We start from the raw sequence: 20,759 nt of genomic DNA, 5'->3' as shown, positions 1-20,759 counted from the left end.
TGAGGCTGCTTTGCTGCTTCAGGAAAAAAAAAAAAAAACTCAAGCACACTCAGGTTATGCAGGTCGATTTTCTGAGGAGTCCAGCAAGTCTACCTCAAAATGACTCAAAAAAGGATGCTTTTAGAGTAGCCTAGTGAAAGTCTGAACTTAGATTTAATTGTAATGATAAGGGGTTAACTTAAACATGCCATTAATGTTTAAAAACTGTCTATTGTCGCTAATTTAAAATTAATAAAAAAATTTTTTAAAAAGTTGCAAAAAAAAAAAGAAAAAAGAATGGTGCAAAAAGTCTATTACGTTTGCTATTTGAAAGTATAATTGAACGCAATTGTTGTTTAAATCCTGTTCAAAACAAAACAATTCTGAATAACCTATTCATTAAAAAAAAAAAAAAAAAAAACTCTATTCACCTCTGATATCTTATTGTGTCACGGTTGATCTAACCACATCACTACAAAAACAACATCCTGTGTATTAAAATAAAAGTAGCTCCCATCCTGTCTCGCTCATTATTTTTGTCATTTGTATCATACGTCAAAACATGATAACTCTTTAGACTTTGAGCTGAATGAGTTTGACGTTATTGAACATAGTGTAATAAAATAATAAACAATGCTATATACAAATAAAATACATTTAAAACAAAAGGAAACAAAAGACTCCTAAAAAGAATAGAAGAGTAGAGTAGTAAAGTATATTTACACATTCAAACGAATAGGTAGAAGTATGAACTTATTTTTACACCCACCCCATACATAAATCTAAACATAGATTTATGTAGTGCTGCGTAAACTGAAGAAGTGGATAATAATGAATAGAGCCATGTGGGTCCATCCACCCCATTATCTGTCCTTGTATTATATGGTGTATACCTCCAGCAGTCATTGGGTGGGAGACAGGTCAACAGTCCATCACAGGGCATGGAGGTCCTTTAAGTTGATATATTCTATGACATGATATGTAAATTAGCTTTAAAGTAGAAAAAAAAAAAAAAAAGTTTTTTGAGAATTTTTGACAGTGAAGCCACCAAGACCTCAAAGTACTGACTGTATTGTTTGCATTTATTTATCTTGAATTTAGTAAAGATTCCTACTAAATAGAAATATTTAACTTTACCTCATGCACAATGCTGTTGCTGATCTGGAGAGCTCCTTCAGTGACAGACTGTTGCATCCTAGGTGCACAAAGGAGCGGTGTCATAGATCCTTCCTCCCAGAAGCTGTAAGACTTCATAAACATTACTGCTCCCAGCAAACTCAATAAATGTTCACATATATATTTATGTTGAAATGTTTTTCTATTCGTATTCTTTATTCTGTTATTATATTCCATCTTTGTGTGAACCTACTTGCTTTGATTGCCTGTCACTTTGCTACTGCTACATAGAAACTCCCCCATTGTAAAGCAGTTAAGACATTTCTATTCTAGCATATTCTATTTATTCCACTCAGTGACATTAACATACCTAAATTTACATTTATACAGCCATTGGTGTTTACACAGTAGGTTAGAGACCACAAGACATATGTCTCTCACTACAACTTTTTCAGTTGCAGTTTATTAGTACAACACTTTGCATGAAAGGAATATCATATACTGTAAATATCTTTAAAAATGCATTTCAGAATGCTATTTCATCCATAAAGCCTGAATAGTTTTGGCATAAGAACAAACAGCTGTTGGACTTTATGGATGGTATGATGCAAGTCACTTTGTAAAGAAAAATGTTAGGTCTTCATTAAGAAGTTCTAGTATTTTATTATATAGATATGTAATAATAGCAAGATATTATTACATGTGTATCTTGCACTGTGCAAGACACAGTGCAAGATACACAGTGTCTTGTGGGGATTTTATGTGACAGACTAACTCAAAGTAGATCATAATTGTGAAGAGCAAGAACAAGGATACATAACTTTCAATTTCTTATACAAATAACAATTAGAAAATTGTTTTGCATAACGTATCCTGCCCTGGCAACTTGGTTTATGGATCCACCTTTATATAGCAATCACAAATGGATGCCCTTAAGGGTACACCAAGATTCTAGATAGTGGGCATTTGCCCATATGTCTTTCCAATTCCAACTCAGTCAGACTGAATAGAGAAGATCAACATTAATGTTCAAATCTTACCACATATTCTGTGTTGGACTTAGGTCTGGACTTTGATGTGGACATTCCAACTCAAAAATGTGCGTTGATCTTAAACATTTAACCATCGAAAATTGACTCTGCACATCAGGTTGAACACACCATCTCCATCTTTCACAATGGTGTGTTTAGGGTAATGTGAAGTGTTAGTTTTTGTTTTTTTTGCCACACAGCATTTTGCATGTATGTTAACTTTATGTCTCATCTGACTAGAACATCTTCCACTTGTTTACTTTGTTCGCTTTAAGCTTGTGCCAAAACTCAATCAATCAATAAATGCCAGAACTGTACCTTTTTATATTTTCTCATAAAATATGATTTTTAAAACTGTCATTTTATCTTGCAGTGTTTTAATTATTTGGAACAAAATCATTCAACTTTTGTTTTAAAACCATTTGTAATTATCCAGTGTAGTGCTATAATACTTCTCACTACAGCACCTTCCCTTTGCTGTAGCTCCTTCCTGTGGTAAATTAAATCCTTATATAGAGCCAAGTCTGCAGTGTTTATTTTCTAAACAAGCAAACTTAGCAGAGAATAATTATTTTTGAAAGACTGCAATATGAATTGATATGTATAAACTGATGTAACATAAATGCCTAGCTATCAGTTCATATGAAGAGTAGCTTTGGTTCAGTCAGTTGCTTGAATTTCCTAAATTATATTACCATAAAAGTGGCTGAATGCTTCCCCCTGGTGTTGGTGAAATGATCGAGCATTGAGTGGTCATAATGAAACAATCCGTAGTAATGGAGACGGATCGTCATACACATGAAACTTTAGATACTAACAAGGAATCTTATGTCATCTAGAGCAGTGTTTTGAGTTTTTTTCACGTCACTAAAAGCAGGAGCTTTAATTTCCCAAACACATCATCGCCTCTATTGCTCATACGCACCTACACACACCACCAACAGTAATATTGAAAGAGCCCTTTACATTTTACACATTTTCTCAAAGCATTGCATGAGTTCAAAGTGAACAAATCTGGTCTTAGTCATTTCAGTGAGCATGCAATGTACACAAATTGTAACCGGTGCTGGAATACAGCCCCTATTTATTGTAATTACTTACATATGTGGTTTTCCGGCTACAACTTGCCTCTCGTGGTGTTTGCCTAGAAGTTTTCTGATAGCTGTCCCCGAGAGTAACATTTTTAGAAGCATATATAGAGTTTTTTGTTTATAAATAAATAACCCAAAAATGTCACCTTTCAACATGTCAACACTGTAAAACATCAACAGGAGCTGTCTGTGTATGCTTTACCTTCTGCATGTTACACACTATTTCACGCTTTAATTACATATCTGATGCTGTAAAAAACTTCGTATTGACATTAAGTTTTGTTTGTGTCGGCCACTCGTGACATATGTTGTGCCATAAATGCAGAAAACATCCTACTAAGGAATTACTCAAGTGTTATTCCAAAGAATTATTTATATTTTTGAAAAAAAAAAAGGTTATCTAACTTTTCAAGTTAAGAACATAGATTATTATTTTTTTTTTCATATTCACTACATTTTCCAGACGTACTTTCTTGAAGTTGGACATAAGACGATGTTATATACGGCGATGTAATCTAACATGAGACAAAAAGCAGTGCATGACAGAAAACGAAGCAAACCCAGACTGGAAAATGTCTCGCACAGAGCAGAGGAAGATATCATCAAATCTAAAAGGTGCTTGCTTCTTTTTCCCACAACGAGTTTTCAGTTTCACACACATGAGCAATTGCTAATAACTATCCCCAAGACCCTTTTACCTCAAAATGAGCCCACTGCACAAACACCCACAAGGTTTGGCTATTGCATGACTCTGTGGTAAATTGTCACATCCTCACATCTGAAACTACAAAATCCCCTACTATAAACATGTGCAAGAGTTGAGGAGGGTTAGCTAGTCTTTCAAATGTACTCACAAAAAGCACTTTTACTATAAAGTCTCCAATAATGCATTGATATTTTAAGAAGTGCCACTTTTTTTAACAGTATAAGTTAAAATGTGCAATATCCTGGCTAATGCTGACAGAGGGCACTAGTGGTCCATGAAATGTCTTCCACAAAAGGCTATTTAACTGTGCAGTAAGCAACTCAGTAGCAGACTGCAACAGCACATGGCAATAATAGAAACATGAAGATTTGAAGGTTTATGCAGTATACACTATATTATTATATGACATATAATAGTGTATAGATTTCCAACTTTGGTCATACATTGATTTGAACAGTCAATGTCACTTTCACGCCATGTATCTTGTCAAATGTTACACATTTTACAGTTTTAAAGTGCACTTCCATTTAATCAGATCGTCAATGAGCTGTTATTCGGCATGAAAGATCATGAGATAAGATTTTCAACAAGATTTTTCTGCTGTGTGTAGGTGTGTGATGGTTTGCGTAGGAAGAGAGAGAGAGTGAAATGGTGAATGGCCTAGACTTGTATAATGCTTTATCAAGTCTGTGGACTCCAAAATGCTTTACACTACAATCAGTCATGGTGGTAAGCTACGCTGTAGCCAGAACTACCCTGGGATAGACTGACAGAAGTAAGGATGCCATTCAATCGGTGCCACGAGGCCCACTGACCACCAGCAACCAAAGTGGGTGAAGTGTCAAGCCCAAGGACACGATGCCAAAGTGACTTGGACACAGAGAGCAGGAGTTTGAACCGGCAATTCACTGGTTACTGGACAAATCCCTACTTCCTGAGCCGCTGCTGCCCCACTTGAATCCATGTGAGTCACACAGTAAAGAGTAAGTCTAACAGCTGCTGATGCGCAATATTTCATGCTAAAATAAGAGTGGAACCATTGATATTTTCGCTGATCAATGCAGATCAATCATCTCTTTACTGAGTGACTCCCACATATTCAAGTTGAATTTATAAGGGTATTGCTCTAGTTACTGAGGCTTGTTTAATTCCCTGTCCTCATTGCTTCTAGCACTGAATTAACTTTACAGGATCTGAAATATTGCAAAAGCTTTAAATACATTATTGGTACAAATGGTAAGAAATTTTTTCTGGTACTTTTGTGTAATTAATAAAGTTGGTTAATGTTGACACACATTTTGCCACATCCGTCCTGAGAGGTTTTGAAGACGCCATGTATTGCCTGCCTTCAAAACCTTTCAGGACAGATGTGGCGAAAAATAAAAACTCTGACAGGGTGGCCATCTGCCAAGACTTTCTGAGTATAGGAGGGAAAGAAAGAAACAGAAACATCTGGTCAATAATTGCAGCTTCCATTAAAATGGAAAATAAACTAGTTGAGGATGGCCCAAACCAGAAGATTTATCCAAAAGGACAGTTTTGTGGATTGACCTAAAAGTAGAGAGTCAATCTCCTAAACCCAAACTGAGATCTGGTTTGAAAAATAATGTTGCCGCTGAATGCTCAGGTTCTAATTCTAATTTAAACCATAGGTAAGCCTGCAATGTGAGACCAAAGGAGTATTCTCTTGGGAAATAAATGACTGAAAGGTATTTGAAATAGGATGAAGCTGATCATTTTATGTGAGTGAAATTTTAAATACTACTGTGGATATTAAAAGTAGACAGTGAAAAAAAGCTGAAACCAGTGAAATAAGATCTCATCAGAACTCTGACTGCAGGATTTTTCTCCCATGGAGGCTTACTGGAGAGTTGTTGACATGCGTCTGTCAGTGACATGATGTTCCCTGTTGTTGATATTTCACACAGAGGAAAAGATGAAACTCCAGAAATGCTCTTTATTTGCAAGTTTTGCTTGAAATTGCAAACTTTATGTTGTTTTTGATTTTATTAGTAAATTGCTGATATTTGTTGTTTACATAATGTGGATTTCTTTAAGTTCTTTGTCTTAGATTTAAAAAAAACAACTGCTGTCAACTTTGCAGCAGTAACATCAATTATATTCAAGAGAAAAACAAAATATTGAAAACAGTCATGAGAGATTTGTTTCTAACTCACCCAAAATATGTGGAAATAAATTCGCTGGTCAGATGATATCAAAAGTACACCTTTTAACGTTTGTACATGCATAACATTATGTATGAACATGAACTAACACAGAACACTCTGAATCCACTAAGAAACAGCATACTGGCAGCTTCATCATGTGGGGATGCTTTCCTTCAACAGTGACAATGAAGCTGTTCAGAGTTGGTGGAATAAGGGATGGAGATGATGACAGCGCGACCCGGGAAGGAAAAGTTTTAGGTGCTGCAAAACATTTGAGATTATGATTTGAGTTCCCTTCAAACAGGACAATTCTTAAAAAAATAGCAAGTGCAAGATATTTTTATTTGTTAAAGATTTGCTAAAGTTTAATGTCGTAAAATGACAAAGCGCAAAAATGTTCAAGGGATAAGACTTCTTTTGAAAGCACTTTAAAAGACTGAGACTGAAATCTTTTTGAATGGGATAAATAGAAAATGTCAACATTTCATCTTATTTAAGCAAGATCCTGCTATGTTGCTTTCATATCACCATTTTCTGTAGCCTCCTGACTAAACAATAACAAGAGATTTATCAAATCTGCTTTTCAATTTGCATCCAACATGTCCTGCTACCTTTGTGCCCATTGATTCATTTTTCTTGCGCAATTGCAAGCCATTTTAAAACTGGGTGAAGACAAAACAGAGTCAATAAAGTGCTTAATTCATTCTCTTTATGCCTGTAGTACCCGGTACTCTGAAATTACAGCACAGAAACAAATGCATTAGAGAGTCCTGGAAAACATCAAGAGACCACATCTGCCTGCAGAGTGTCCTTGCAGGCAGTGTCCTGCTCATTTATGCCGTTTGCTGTTGTGCTTCTGAACACCAAGGTGTTTGAGCTGTTGCTCTGTGCATGTTGCACAGACTGATGTCTGTGCACACACGCACAGACATCAGTCATTTATCCTTGACCTTGCAAGAAAAGAGTTTTAAAGGTGTGAAATATCACTTTGTTCTCTTCTGCATCACACTTAAATCACATGAAGCCGTTTGGATTTGTTATGGGTTTTTGATGCTCACTGTTTGCACTATATTTATAACCATGAGTTCAGTGACCCACAAGAACAGCCAGTGGCAGAAAATATCATGCAGCAAAATCAGAGAAATGCTGTGCCTTGCAAAAGTATACATATATACCTCTTTTCCCTATTGTTAGATTATAATCACAAACTACAATGTACTTTAATGGGATTCTGTGTGATAGGCCCATTCAACCTAGACCACAATTGTGAAGTGGTAGGAAAGTGACACATTGTTTAATGGTTGAAAGATCAAACTTTGCTACAATTACAACTACAAGTATTTGGGGATATTCCTCAACCTAGTTTGCAAACCTGAATACATGTTCTTTATCATTCTTCTTTGCAAAAAAGCTCAAATTCAGTCAGATTAGATGGAGAATGTCTGTGAATTGCAATTTTTCCATCTTGCTATAGACTGTAGATTATCAACACTATTTAATCGAAAAGGGAATTCAAAGCGCTTCCAAGAAAAGACATAAAGCAAAATGAAACAAAGCATTGTAATGTGTGCATTCATCTTCCCATAAAGTGTGATTAGCTTCCCTATCCTTGGTGAAGAATCCCCACAGAGTGATGCTCCCAAACCTATGTCACCATGAGAAAACAAGGTTCTGTGCAGCGATTTCCTCCACACATGCCATTTGATGTCTGTTCTAAACAGAGCACCTTTCTTTATATGTTTGGAGTGCCCCCTATATGGTTTGTGGTAAACTTTAAAAAGGCCTATGGCAGAGCTGAGTGAGTGGCTTAAAAACAAAGTGCCATGCACTTTCCATTTTTCTCAAGCCCACTTAGAGAGAAATTATTTTGTTGTAGTTGTCAAGGCTTTAGGTGGCAACCAGTGGTGTCACTTTTATGGCATATCTTTTGCTGTAGCGGTGTCCATTGCTTTGTCCAGGACATATCTAAGCTTGTCTCCTGAGACAATACATTCTTTTAATTTCTGATAATCACAGCTTTTCCAACTTGGAGAGCATGAGCTTGAAAGACCACCCAGAAAGCATGACACTTAACTATTACAACTTCTTGTTAAAGCGCAAAAAAATTTTCACCAGTAACTGACTAAACTTTATGGTTAAAGCATGTTTTTGAAAATCATTATTTGTTTGATTTTTACAGCTGTCCTCTGTTATGTTTTTAATATAGCAATTATGCAAAATCCAGCATGTCTACTAAAATAACTCTTCCGACTCAAGATCGACTCTGTTTTATTGAAGGCTTTAAAAAGATATGCACCAACAATACAATTTTCTGTCACAGTGGAGGAAAATGTATTTTGAATGGTTGGGAGAAAAATCTCATTTGGCACACACAAGTCAGCTGCAATAGCTGAAGGCCATGGGATGAGCGATGTCATTACTCTAGCATTGTGAATCTGATTGGTCACAGCATTTATGAGTCAAAACGACCTCCACTGGTTTGTGGTAGGTCTAAAGGGGATCAATGCAGTTTCTAACTGAATACGGCCCTATGTAAAAAGAAAAAACGAGCATAAAATTTTATTAGGTCTTTAAGGTAATTTAGATTTCACAAAAGTGCTGTGAAATTCACTTCTTTACAAGCTTTATTCCTAATCATGTTTTTGAAAATGGTAATACTCCTTTAACTGTCAAAACAGGGTCAAAAATGTGGCAACAATTCTGCATGTCTACACTTTGATCAATCTTACTTAAACATACGCACTCATTAACCGCCAAAACCATTATAGAAATTTTATCAAGTGGGGGTGTTTACAGGCTATGTACCCCTTTCCCCATACAGTCTCTGACAACTTTTACTACCATAGAAATAGGAGATATAGCGTGATAACAAGTGAAACCTTCTCACGTCAGCTCCTCTTGAAAAGCCTAAACGGTTTCGCAGCATAACAATTTTATCTGAAAATCTGATGAAAACTGCCTCTGCTCATAAAAGAGGTTTTGTGGTCTGGAGGCAGTTGCATGTGTGAAGACGAGAGGTTGCTACCCACAGATGTGAAATATATATATATATATATATATATATATATATATATATATATATATATATATATATAAAAAAATATATATATATATATATATATATATATATATATATATATATATATATATATATATATATATATATATATATATATATATATGCCTGTAAATGTGTAAATGTAAAGTGTATCTTTCTCATTTTTGCAAATAAAGAGGAAAAAGTAACCATTTTTTTCCTTCAACTATTTTAAAATTATAAAATAAATGTAATTATTAAATGAATAGGTTTGTTTTTTACTGTCGGTCCGTTTTTTAACATACCAAAGCAGTTACTGTGATGTGAGCAATGCAGCACCTAGGTCTCACATCGGCGCACACCCTCCGCCTCTTTTATCCTAGTCACACAGAATACTTGCCCGTGTCTGGTGTACCTTTCTCCCCACTGCACTGTCAGCTATAGTAATTGACTCTTGTAGTCTCCACTGAGGTGTCCTCTACATGGTCTCTTAGGCTCCACACCCAATTAAAGGCTGCAGCTCCCTGATGGGCTGAGTTAACTGTCTTGGGGGAAGTGAGATCTGTCTTTGATGTTGAGCTGAATGTCAGGTAGACACCCATGGGGAATCCGACACATTGCTGCCATACCGCTGTAAAGCTATTAACTCATTAAGTTAATACAGCTGACATAATGTTAGAACAAGCCTCTAGACTTGCACAGTCAGCCATCATCGCAGGTTCATTTTACTGAATAACTTGTTTAATCAGTTAGTTGACTCACCGTTGTACAAATGTGTCGTGAAATCATAAGAATTTCCTTGTATCCATCATGCAAGATGGCAGATGAATAAATTACACAACAAATTGATTTTTTTAATATTTCGTTTTTCAACGAAATACTGAGCAGAACTCAGTGAGTATACTGGCGTACCTGAGATTCAATATGCCGCAACCCTATGTTAACTGCAAATATATGAGATGATGAAGTACTGTGGTTGGGTTCATCTTATGACTGTTAAGTCTAAGACTTATAGCTGTCAGCAAGTTACTAATTCAGGACTTTTCTGACACTTTATGTCAATCAGATATCCTCAAAGCAAATCTGTTTGATTACACATTAAGGTCTTTATCTTAGTGCTATTAAATGTCACAAAGGTTTCCACTGTAGTCTCTAATGAGATTGCAGTGAAGACTGCAAGAGTCTCTACTGATTGCTCAATCTTAAGTCCAATACAGCAACAGACGAAAAGAAAAGGTCAAAACATCAGGATTCAACCTAAACACCACTCAACCATGCAGCCCATTTCAGCTCATACAACTTTTATTGAATTCAATAAATTATTAACAAAATAACTTTCTATGGCAGCCTAGCTTTAATTATATATTTCTATAGAACACTTGGATGTTCTAAATTTTGGATTGGAAATCAGACAAGAGTAATGACCCACTATCAAATAAAGGCAAAATAAATCTGGAAACAAGCTTTTTATTGAGGAGGCATCAGAGTCACTGAGCTAAAACACTCAGACCAAAGAGCTTTCTAAACCACTGAACACTTCAGGTTATTCTTCACTGACCGCACAAGAAAACTAAATTCAAGTGCAGGCTCTACAAAAAGTTCAAGAGATTCTAGAACAAAACACTTTTATTACAACCCAGTTCACAGACTGCGGATAAAGTGAGAACACCAACACACACCAACACACTCAAACACTCTACAGTGGCAATCATTTTCTACTCAATAGAAAGTCCTAAGAATATATTCTAAATGTCTTTAGTATCTCCAAAGATGCCGAAAGACTGTAACAGGAGTTATTGTTTAAAAGAAAAGCATTACACTGGCATATCTCTTCTGTGTTGGCCTAAATTTGAAAAACATGTCTGTAGTTGGGTTCCATATCTTTTTCAATATATTTCATATCCAGTTACACCTAACTCACAAACACGAATCTCAAAACTCTCTAGATGACAACATAAGGAAAACATAAACAAGACCAGTGCTTTAAAGAATTAGTTGTATTCAAGCTTTCAACTTATGAGACGCAAAGATTAACTCAAAGTGATTACTTCTCCCTGAACCATTCCAGCCGCCTTCTTTATCTATTCCAAGGACCCAGAGAGAGACAGAGATGATATATGACAAGTTCCGTTTTGAAACTTAATGGTCCATCTGCAATGTGCAGAAACCAATTAGCCTGGCTGACCTGAGAGATTTGGTGTCAAAATGTCAATCTCGAGGAAAGCAGGGCAAAAGGCAACTCTTATCTATGCAAAACAGATAAAAATGCCAGATCAGAAGATAAAGGAAAAAAGAAAGAACAAGTAGAGGATGTTATTGACAGTGGAGTCTGGTAGAGTGGAAAGAAATTAGATCTAGTAAGAACTATGGGTTTACGATAAGTACATACAATTACTATTATACTTTCATTGTTTTACTGATGGGAAGATTCTTAAATAACCATCATGGTATTTAGTGATCCAAACAAAGTCAAAATAAATATGTTTATTAACAGTTATTGTACTCCGAGTCATTTCTTTTCTTTAAAAGATAATTTTCACTTGGATGTTTTCACATCCAAGTGAAAATAAATCACAATAATCTTGACTGGCAGCCATTTAAAACTTATCAATTCTTCATTACAAAATTACCATAAAAATGCATAACAAGAACATATATGCAATTACAGACATCTAAAATATGGCATAAATATCTACAAACCATTGTTTCAAATGCAATCAATCAAATACAATCAAACAATATATGTTTGTAAATTTAAAAACAATGTATTTATTGTTTTTATTTTGGACAGCGATAATCCACCTATAATAATCAGTAACACAAAATTCATAATAGTGAATAACCTGAATTAAATGTCCAATACATTTTTGAGAAACATTTATAGGGATACTGTCCAGGTATCTAAAATTTTATAATGCTATTTTATATATTCCACATTAATTATACCAATGATTAATGTGTACTAATATATGATATTGCTAAGGCATAGCATGTCTGATGTATATGTTTGTGTATGTATGTATGTATGTATGTATGTATGTATGTATGTATGTATGTATGTATGTATGTATGTATGTATGTATGTATGTATGTATGTATGTATGTATGTATGTATGTATGTATGTATGTATGTATGTATGTGTTGTGTTCTCTAGAAAGAACATGTAGTAAACATCAACTAGAATCAAACTTACTAGTAATTATACTTTGGTCATTTCCTCTGGTGAGAATCAACACGTTATATACTGTTAGCACTTATGACTGGGTGGATTATTATCAGCAGGCCTTCTAATAGACTTCTGTGCTGATGAATGTGCACTTTGTTCCAGCTTTACCTTGAAAGTCAAAGTTAAATCACTGGAACAGCAAATTACCTTTTACGTCCCCAGCATTAAATGTGATTGTCCAGAACTGAATAACCAAGGTAAGGTTGATTTAAAATGTATGGAAATAATGGATTGTGTATTTGAAGGCCTATTTGAGGTGAAGGGCATGGACATATTTAAAGGTGTCAGTAGGGGGCAAACTTGGTCTAGTATTTTGGAGTTACTGACCTCACACCAACTGAGAGAAATACCCACTGGAGTTGAAGGCATATAGAAAAGTTAGCAAAAAGGACATATATCCATTTTTCCCCTCACTGATGAGCTCTGTAGTGGACTCTCTGGGGTAGCTTAAAATCCTTTCTCCATTGTTCACCCTAATCATGGTACTTCATTCACTAAAGTGAAGGACACCTTTTCCTTTGTGCAATTGTCAGAAATTGCAGCATGCCATTCTTGTTTTCTTTTCCTCCTCAGTTGTACAAATTATAACAATCTTCTTATTTTTGAGCACCTCTTTTTACCACTGTGCAAAATAATCTTAAAAGATGACAGACACAGACAAAAAAAAATATATAAAAATAAAGCATCTCAGTTAGCATCTCTGATGAAGAACATGGTGTCATCTTGGTCAATTTTCCAGTTAGCCATGACAGTGTGTCTACTCCACTCCTTGAACATGTTTCTCAACATAGAAGAACATGATGAGAAAGTATTTTGAATTCAAGACCCTGTATGTGAATGCTGGAGTGTGGGCTTTGGAAGGTGAGGAAACAAAAAACAGCTGCTTGTCAGAGACTGATAGATGAATATTCACAGCTTAACCAGACCAGACCGCTCAAACTGGAAGCAGCAGCCTAACTCGACTAGACTGACTGGACAGCTCACATATATCAATTCACTCAGACAACTTTATAGATATACTGTATCTATATTGATCAATATGGTTAAAGTATAGACGCAACTATATTTATGTTGTTTGTGTTTATATTTGAAATTATATATATATATATATGTGTGTGTCTTTTGGCATCTGTGTTTCAAAGCCTTTTTTATTGTCTCTGATTTTTAATCATTAATTGTTGCATTTAGTTTTTGTTACCAGTGTTCCCATTGTCTATTGTAAATTAGACCCATTGAATTAGATAAAAGCGTGTTTGTTGAACTACTTGCTTGAAGATGTTTCTAACAAAAACAAAACAAAATATTAAATTTTAAATTTTTGAATTTGGATATCTATAAACTTCACCTCGTGATGAGGAACACATTGTTGTTTGCACTTACAACAGTTAATGTGTTCATTTATATTCAGTGAAAAAATAAAAAAAAGAAAACCTGCTGTTTTTTTTAATACATTTTATAATGTTTTTTTTTTTTTTTTTTTACTTTGTTTCCTAACTAAATTGAACCATATTTTAAAATTTGTTTTCATGTGGCCTTGGCAATCAGTAGTTTGCAATAAAAGTGCCAGGGATGAGCACATTGGTCCAATTGCTCATTCTGAATTCCTTTTACATTTGTGATCCACAGAAGGGCGAACAGCAATTTTTCCCCATTATATCTCTTGGAGTATGACTCCCTTTTCAGACCAGGAATTTTTTAACCTTCCTTAACACAAAAAGATGCTGCCCTCTTTGGCCTCTATAGGTTCAGAGTGGTGAACATTCACCGTTGGAGCCAATTCTGAAACAGTATAATGGAAGACATTTATACTTGTATTTTTGACCATGTGCAGTTGTACAGCATGACCCTCACCTTAATTGGATAGAAAAACGTTGTATTGAAAAAGCAGATATTTGTAGTCCTTAAGCAGAAAAAAAAAAATCAACAAATAGACAGAGCTAACTTTTTAATAAATAATGTCTTTATTACAGAAGGACTTTTTACAAAGCCAAGATAAATGAGAGGTATAGGAAAGTGGAACTGAATTTTTACATAACTGCTTGTTAATTTTTACATAACTATGGACTTTGTCATGCAATTATCTTGAACTGTTTTTATATATTAACAGGCTTAAAAATATAATCCCTGGACCCCACTGGTCATACCAGGCCTACATTTTGATATGAACTTTCCCTTCACTTTACAATTTCTACTTTAACTTAATGGTTTAAACTTTATGTTTTTTTTTAGATAGAAGTACATTTAGCCATGTGTTGAACTACTTAGCTAAACTATTTCTGTTATTTTGAACTATTCAAAATTGGAAGAGAATGTAGACTACATTTTGAGGTACATCTTATATCAATAAATAAAATATCTTGTACAAAGACAATTCTTTACGCCAGCAAGAAACATCCTGTTCATCCAGGTTGATTTTTTGTTGTCATGCTGCAAGACAATACTAATAAGCACTTGTAAGCCAAAATGTCAAAGTGAGCAGATCCATGACCAAATTCAAAGATTGCAGGTAAAGAATGCCATCTGAGGAAACATTACTGCTGCTTACTTGAGCTTCTCTGTAGTTAAAAATAAAAATGTTTATGTTATGTCTGTGCCTCGAGGTGTTTGTGCCTAGAGTATGGGGTTACTTTGATGCTTTTAAGGGCAATCCAGTCCTTTTCTGTCTAAAGCAAGAGCTGTGTCAGCTTTCTTCACATAAAGCCGAGCTTGTTTCCAATACAAGTTGATCTCTGCAAAGGCAGTTTCTTGTCTCCTGTTGGTGATGCTACTGGAAAGAGTCTCTAGATACGTTTGAAGTTCAGTGGCAATTGGCCAGGATGACAATCCACTCCATTAAGTCTGGGCTCCCTATGAGTCAGAGGTCAATCTCTATTTTGTTTGTTCATAATTGATGGCTGAAGGTGGAGATGGATAGATCAATTGGGGTCTTGTCTGAAACAATGGACAAATTGTTCTAGGATACGGTGATTAAGAAAAGTACTTGGCCAAAAATGCAAACCTCACAATATACAAAACAATTTTATCTATAATCCAAGCCTCACTGCTCATGAGATATGTAGCATGACATAAAAGGCAGGACTGTGAATCCACGCGGCCAAAATAGATCATCACTGAAGGGTAGCGCTGTAATGTGGGGTTAGCTTAGAGTAGAGCCACTTCTCTTCCACGTTGAAAGCAGTCGACATGGTCCTTTGATCATGATCCTTCCTGGATGCTTCTACTCTGAATTTTCCCATGGTCATCAAACTTGAAGGAGAGCCTTCAGCATGCCCTGCACCCCCTGCGATGACTGTGGAGATTTTCTAGCTTGGTAACACATTAGTTTCCCACACGATGGGCCAGACATTGCTGCTTTAGAGATGGGTTTCCTTGCTTCCCTCCTGGTTCAGTTGCCCCTGCCAGTTAATCTTAAATAAATAAATAAATAAATAAATAAATAAATAAATAAATAAATAAAAATATAAATAAAAATACACAAACATGGATGGAATGGTGTAGAGATTTGACAATTTAATTTTGAGTTGTGTTTTTTTTAGTTGTACTTCTAACACTGTGGATGGAAAGAGATGATTACATGTAAAATTAATTATATTCTTGACCACTTTGATTTACAAATTTGATTTGATTTTGTCAACATTAAAGTGGACCTTTAATCAGTTAGATTGAATAGATCATTTAATGCATTACTGTAGCAGCTGATGCCATATATTTTAACACAATGCTCAACAAAATGGTCTTTATTTTTAGCACTCAAATATGCAATAAAAAAGAGACATGCCTAGTTAGGAAATGTTCAATATAGTTAATCTTATATACGTAATCTTATGTACTTAATCCTTTGTGTTCTACCTTCAGCTGACTTTCATTTAGTTCACCTTTGATGACGATAGAAAGCGTATGGACAGCAAAACTTTGTGGCAGAAGGCATTTTAGAAAGCCCTCTAGAAGAAGAGATAAAAGTAAAAAAGGAAAGTGCAAGATGCTCCTTGGGTTAATTGTGTTGGAATACCACTCCTTTGTGTTTTTCATCTCTGAGGTTGTATTCTGTAAGACAAGACAAAGTATAGGAGTGGGTACAGATGAACAGAGGGATTATCCAGGTTGTGTGTCAAAGGTAGGATAATGTCGGTATAAATAAGATTCTCTTTGATCCCAAAGAACACTCAGCTGGTTGCTTCTTTTGAGAGAGGTGGGCTATAGAGAAACTTTAGAGTAAATTATTTTTTGCTCTGTCATTGTGTATGTTAAGTGTCACCACAAAGGAAAAATTGTCACGCAAAGACTTTGTATTTTTGAGAAACAGTTCATCTAAACTTATAGTTAATTTACCTTGTGCGTTGCGGAAGTATTTGTTGTCACTTTATTGAAGCAAGTCACTGAAGTGATCCATGAAAACAATAAAAAGATAAGCATGAGGTTAAAAACAATGTTTTATTTTGAGAAAATAGAAAATGTTATCTCTCCTTATCACTGGAATGTGCATTTTCATATACATGATGCATATTTCCAATTAAATACTTTAATTGGAATGTTTGGAGCATTAACTGCTTCAGCAGAATTAGGATATGTTAAATTATGGAGAGCAGGGAGTACGGGAAATATTCTTGTTAAAAGATAATGTGTAAATGAGTGTCTTTGTGAAAAGGAAAGTTACTTTCATATTCTGTACCATTCATCCATTTTAAGTAGATACAAAAAAAGATATAATTTAATGCTTCTGTGTAAATTTCCCTCTTTGCCAAGGCGTGTTTGGACCATCTCTCTCCCAGAGATGCCTTGCTATATTTTAGACTTTTACCTTTTTTCCATAAGCATTTACTGTCCTGGCCATTTATGTGGAACCATTTGCATAAAAATGATATTGGCAGTCAGGCCCGGACAGCTGGACACTGCTGTTACCCAGAAATCCCTGCTATACCCAGTTTAGGGGCAATAACAATTTCAGTTTCCTTGGAATAATATTCAGAAGGAATTAGTCTGGCTCCCCCAAGCTAGAGACACGCCAGAGCAAACTGTAAATGAGACTGAAAGGTCCCATGTACTGGAGTGGTGAGGCGGATATGTGAATAGTTAATGACATTGTTTTTATATAGAGATTACTGTCTGCATATGGTCTGCCTTGTCCTGCAATTCATCACAGACAGCAAAAGGAAACTGTATATTTTTGATTCTCTGAAAGTTATTACAGTCGTTTTCCCCCTTTGTTCATTCACACGCCCACTAATTATATTAATGTACCACTTGGGTTCTTGTCAGTGTTTTTACGGTCTTATTAATTAATGTTTTAGGTAAGAAATTGTATTGTGGAGACTTTCCTCTGATTCATGGCTGCAGTCTTCCATTCAGAGAAATTGAGATTTACTGATAATAGTTTATGTGTGTGAAGTCTGGGAGGTTCCAGGTTCTGGCCATTAGCATTCCTGTTACTATCACAACATGATTACATTTAATACTTTACACCTTGGAGTAAAAGTAAAGATCACTGGAGAGTCTTAATTTTCCAATACACTGGAGATGTAAGGATTTTACTTAAAGTCGTCCTAAGGAAGTTAAAGGAATCTAAATCCGTCTACAGCTGACAGTCTCCACAATCTATGTGACTGAAGCAAGGAGTAGACCAGCAATGGAGGCCACCCGGACATCTACAGCTACTCTGGAGGAGTTAAAACTTTTATTGGCTCAGATTGTCTGGGTTCTTCATCGGTGCAAGCTGTATGGGTAGGAGGCGTACGTCAATGGAACATTGACCAACATATTTAATGTCTACTGATGAGTTGAACAGCAGCAAATAACAAAATACAGTGTCTGTAACTGGTTTTCACAATTGTTGACCGTATTGTGATGAGTTTATGTTTTTATGACGTAAAGCACTTGGAACTGTATTGTATTGAGTATTGAGAATTCGTAGCTAGGCTAAAAGCAAACTGCTCAGGATGTATCCCGAGGAAAACAAAGAGCGATTGGGTTGTTTTAAAAGAAACACTGTAGAAAAAAATTCAGTATTCAAATGTGCCAGCCTGAGACACAAAGAGTTAGAGCTGTGATTAGAGCCTAAGGTGGGAAATATAAATGCAGGCCTGGACACTGAAATAATTTCCATTTGTTTATCTTGCCTTTCTTGGATTTAATTGTCTTACACAAGTTTTACTTCTGATTTTAGAGGTTTATGTTTTTTCCAAAAAACAATTAATATTATGACACGACATTTATAAGGAAAATTAAAGTGTGAAACATACAAGCCAGTGAGGATAAATGCTTTTCACAGGAGTTGAGTATGATGCAGCTTCTTCTTGACACTGATACATATTTTATAAAATCAGGGGTTTCTCAAGACAGCCTTATGTTTCCAAACACATGTCTGATTTGACACACTGACATGGTTAGCCTCTTGCTAACCAACACTGTGCTGACACATTGATATTTCATCTCTCAGCATATTTTAATTATGTGTGAACAAAACTTACAGAAAACCTAATGCATAGCTATGAATGTTGTGAAATGTAATTACTCTGCATAACTCTAACCTACAGGAAGAGGGGTATGAGCACAGCATGCAGAGCAGATCACATGACACAGACAGACAGGAAGTGGCAGTATTTAGCTTGGCACCACTTTGACTGTGAACATTATTGTGAAGGGTGAAAAACACTTCACACCAGAACAGTCTGGGGAACTCGCTAAAAAATGTCACACCTTCATTTGGTTTAGTTCACAATCACAGAGCACTTTTGAAAGTGGACCAAACTACTTTGACATCATACAGTTTCAAATGAAGCACATATGAGTCAGTATCACAATAAGCTCCACAATATGAGCAAGGTAGTGAGCTATCACACGTTTACATATTTCTATATAATAAATGTATAATCCACGTTCAAATCTAATTTATGAAGCACACTTAAAAACTGCATGTCCAGAGTGCTGTGTAAAACAGGATAAATTGAAGAGGTACAATCCAGACGTATAACACAGAAAACACACATAACGATTGAAATGATTGCAATTGCAGAAAAATAGACCAGAGAACAAGAGACTACAACAAGCTGACGTGGTCATACAGCCAAGTTTTTGCAAACCACAATTATTTATATAAATTATACATTACTTTCCCTCAATGGTTCACTTTATTTCTTTGGTTTCTGACAGTCCAGGGTTTGCTTGCAAGTAGCCAGTTCTTTTCAGGCGAAGCAGATAGAACGCCAGAGTTCCCCAATCATTGTTCTTTATTAGCTACAAATCAAGAAGCACACTTCAGAATATGAATCTCAAACATAGCTTCAGGACGCCAAGCCTAAAGCTTTCTCCTTCACATACTGACAACTTGAAAGCTTACTTCAGAACTCACCTTGGTGAAAACCTGTATTTTAAGGGGACATGTGCAAAATCTACTTTTTCAGCCCTTAAAATAATTTTTAAGACTGAAAACCAACAGTAATTCAATGATTTCAGAGTTTTTGATGAAATCTTCTCAAAAAGATTGTTATGGTACACTTTCTGTTTAAATTCCCTTGGGATTGAAGTCACTTAGATCAATTTATCTCCTTAATGAGGCCAGGATTAATGGGCTTGGTCATTAGTAGTAAATTAACTACCTGTTGTTTCTTTTGAACATACGATGATGGAGTGCAAAGTCTCCACAGCAACATTTTTGCTATGATCTCCAAACTGGCAGTACTTTATACATGCTAGGGTTTCTCCATTATAAATCTCTAAGCCCCCAAACATTGTCAGTTTTGGTCCGTGTACAGTCTACTTTGGGAGCGTCATTAAGCTGACATTGATCGATGACTTCATTTGAGGCCCTGAATAGCTTACAGATCTGAGGAACTTTCAGAGCGTGCAAACTGTGTAATCTTTCCACTGAACTCTCAGACACTAAAGCCACGGTATTTTCATTCTTGGTTAACATTTGTTCATTTGCATGCCTGTAGTTTTGCTTCTCTCCTATGGTCATTAACCCTCTGGATGAGGAATGCTGAAACATATTTGAAATAATTTTTCCCAATAGTGTTTGTTTATATCGGGGCAGAAACCTTAGGAGCAAGAGGAAACGGAGAGCTGAGTGACCATCTGCTGATGCATATTCTGTTTAAACCAGCTGTGCAAGTATCTGTTGCAGCACACCACAGTCAAAGTTCAGCAAATTACAATTTTGAACATAGAGCAAAACCAGACTGAGGCTGGAGTTCACTCCTCTGATGCAAAGCTGTTGTGCAGAGCGCACAATAGAAATCAAAGGAATTTAAGGCGCAGCGTAGCTGATGCAGCATTTAGAGTGCAAGACCTGATGACCACCTTGTGTCATCAAACAGTAGTAAAAGTAGGACTTTTTTCATGTTAACTGTGAGTTTGTCTTAGAAACCTGAGAGTTTAAAAGTATGCTTTTATTCTTGTAAACTATTTA

This window comes from Poecilia reticulata, chromosome 2, assembly GCF_904066995.2.
Source record: "Poecilia reticulata chromosome 2, P_reticulata-male-v2, whole genome shotgun sequence".
In the NCBI taxonomy this organism is placed as follows: domain Eukaryota; kingdom Metazoa; phylum Chordata; class Actinopteri; order Cyprinodontiformes; family Poeciliidae; genus Poecilia; species Poecilia reticulata.
The sequence above is the reverse complement of the archived record's forward strand: the minus strand, read 5'-3'. Positions refer to the sequence as shown.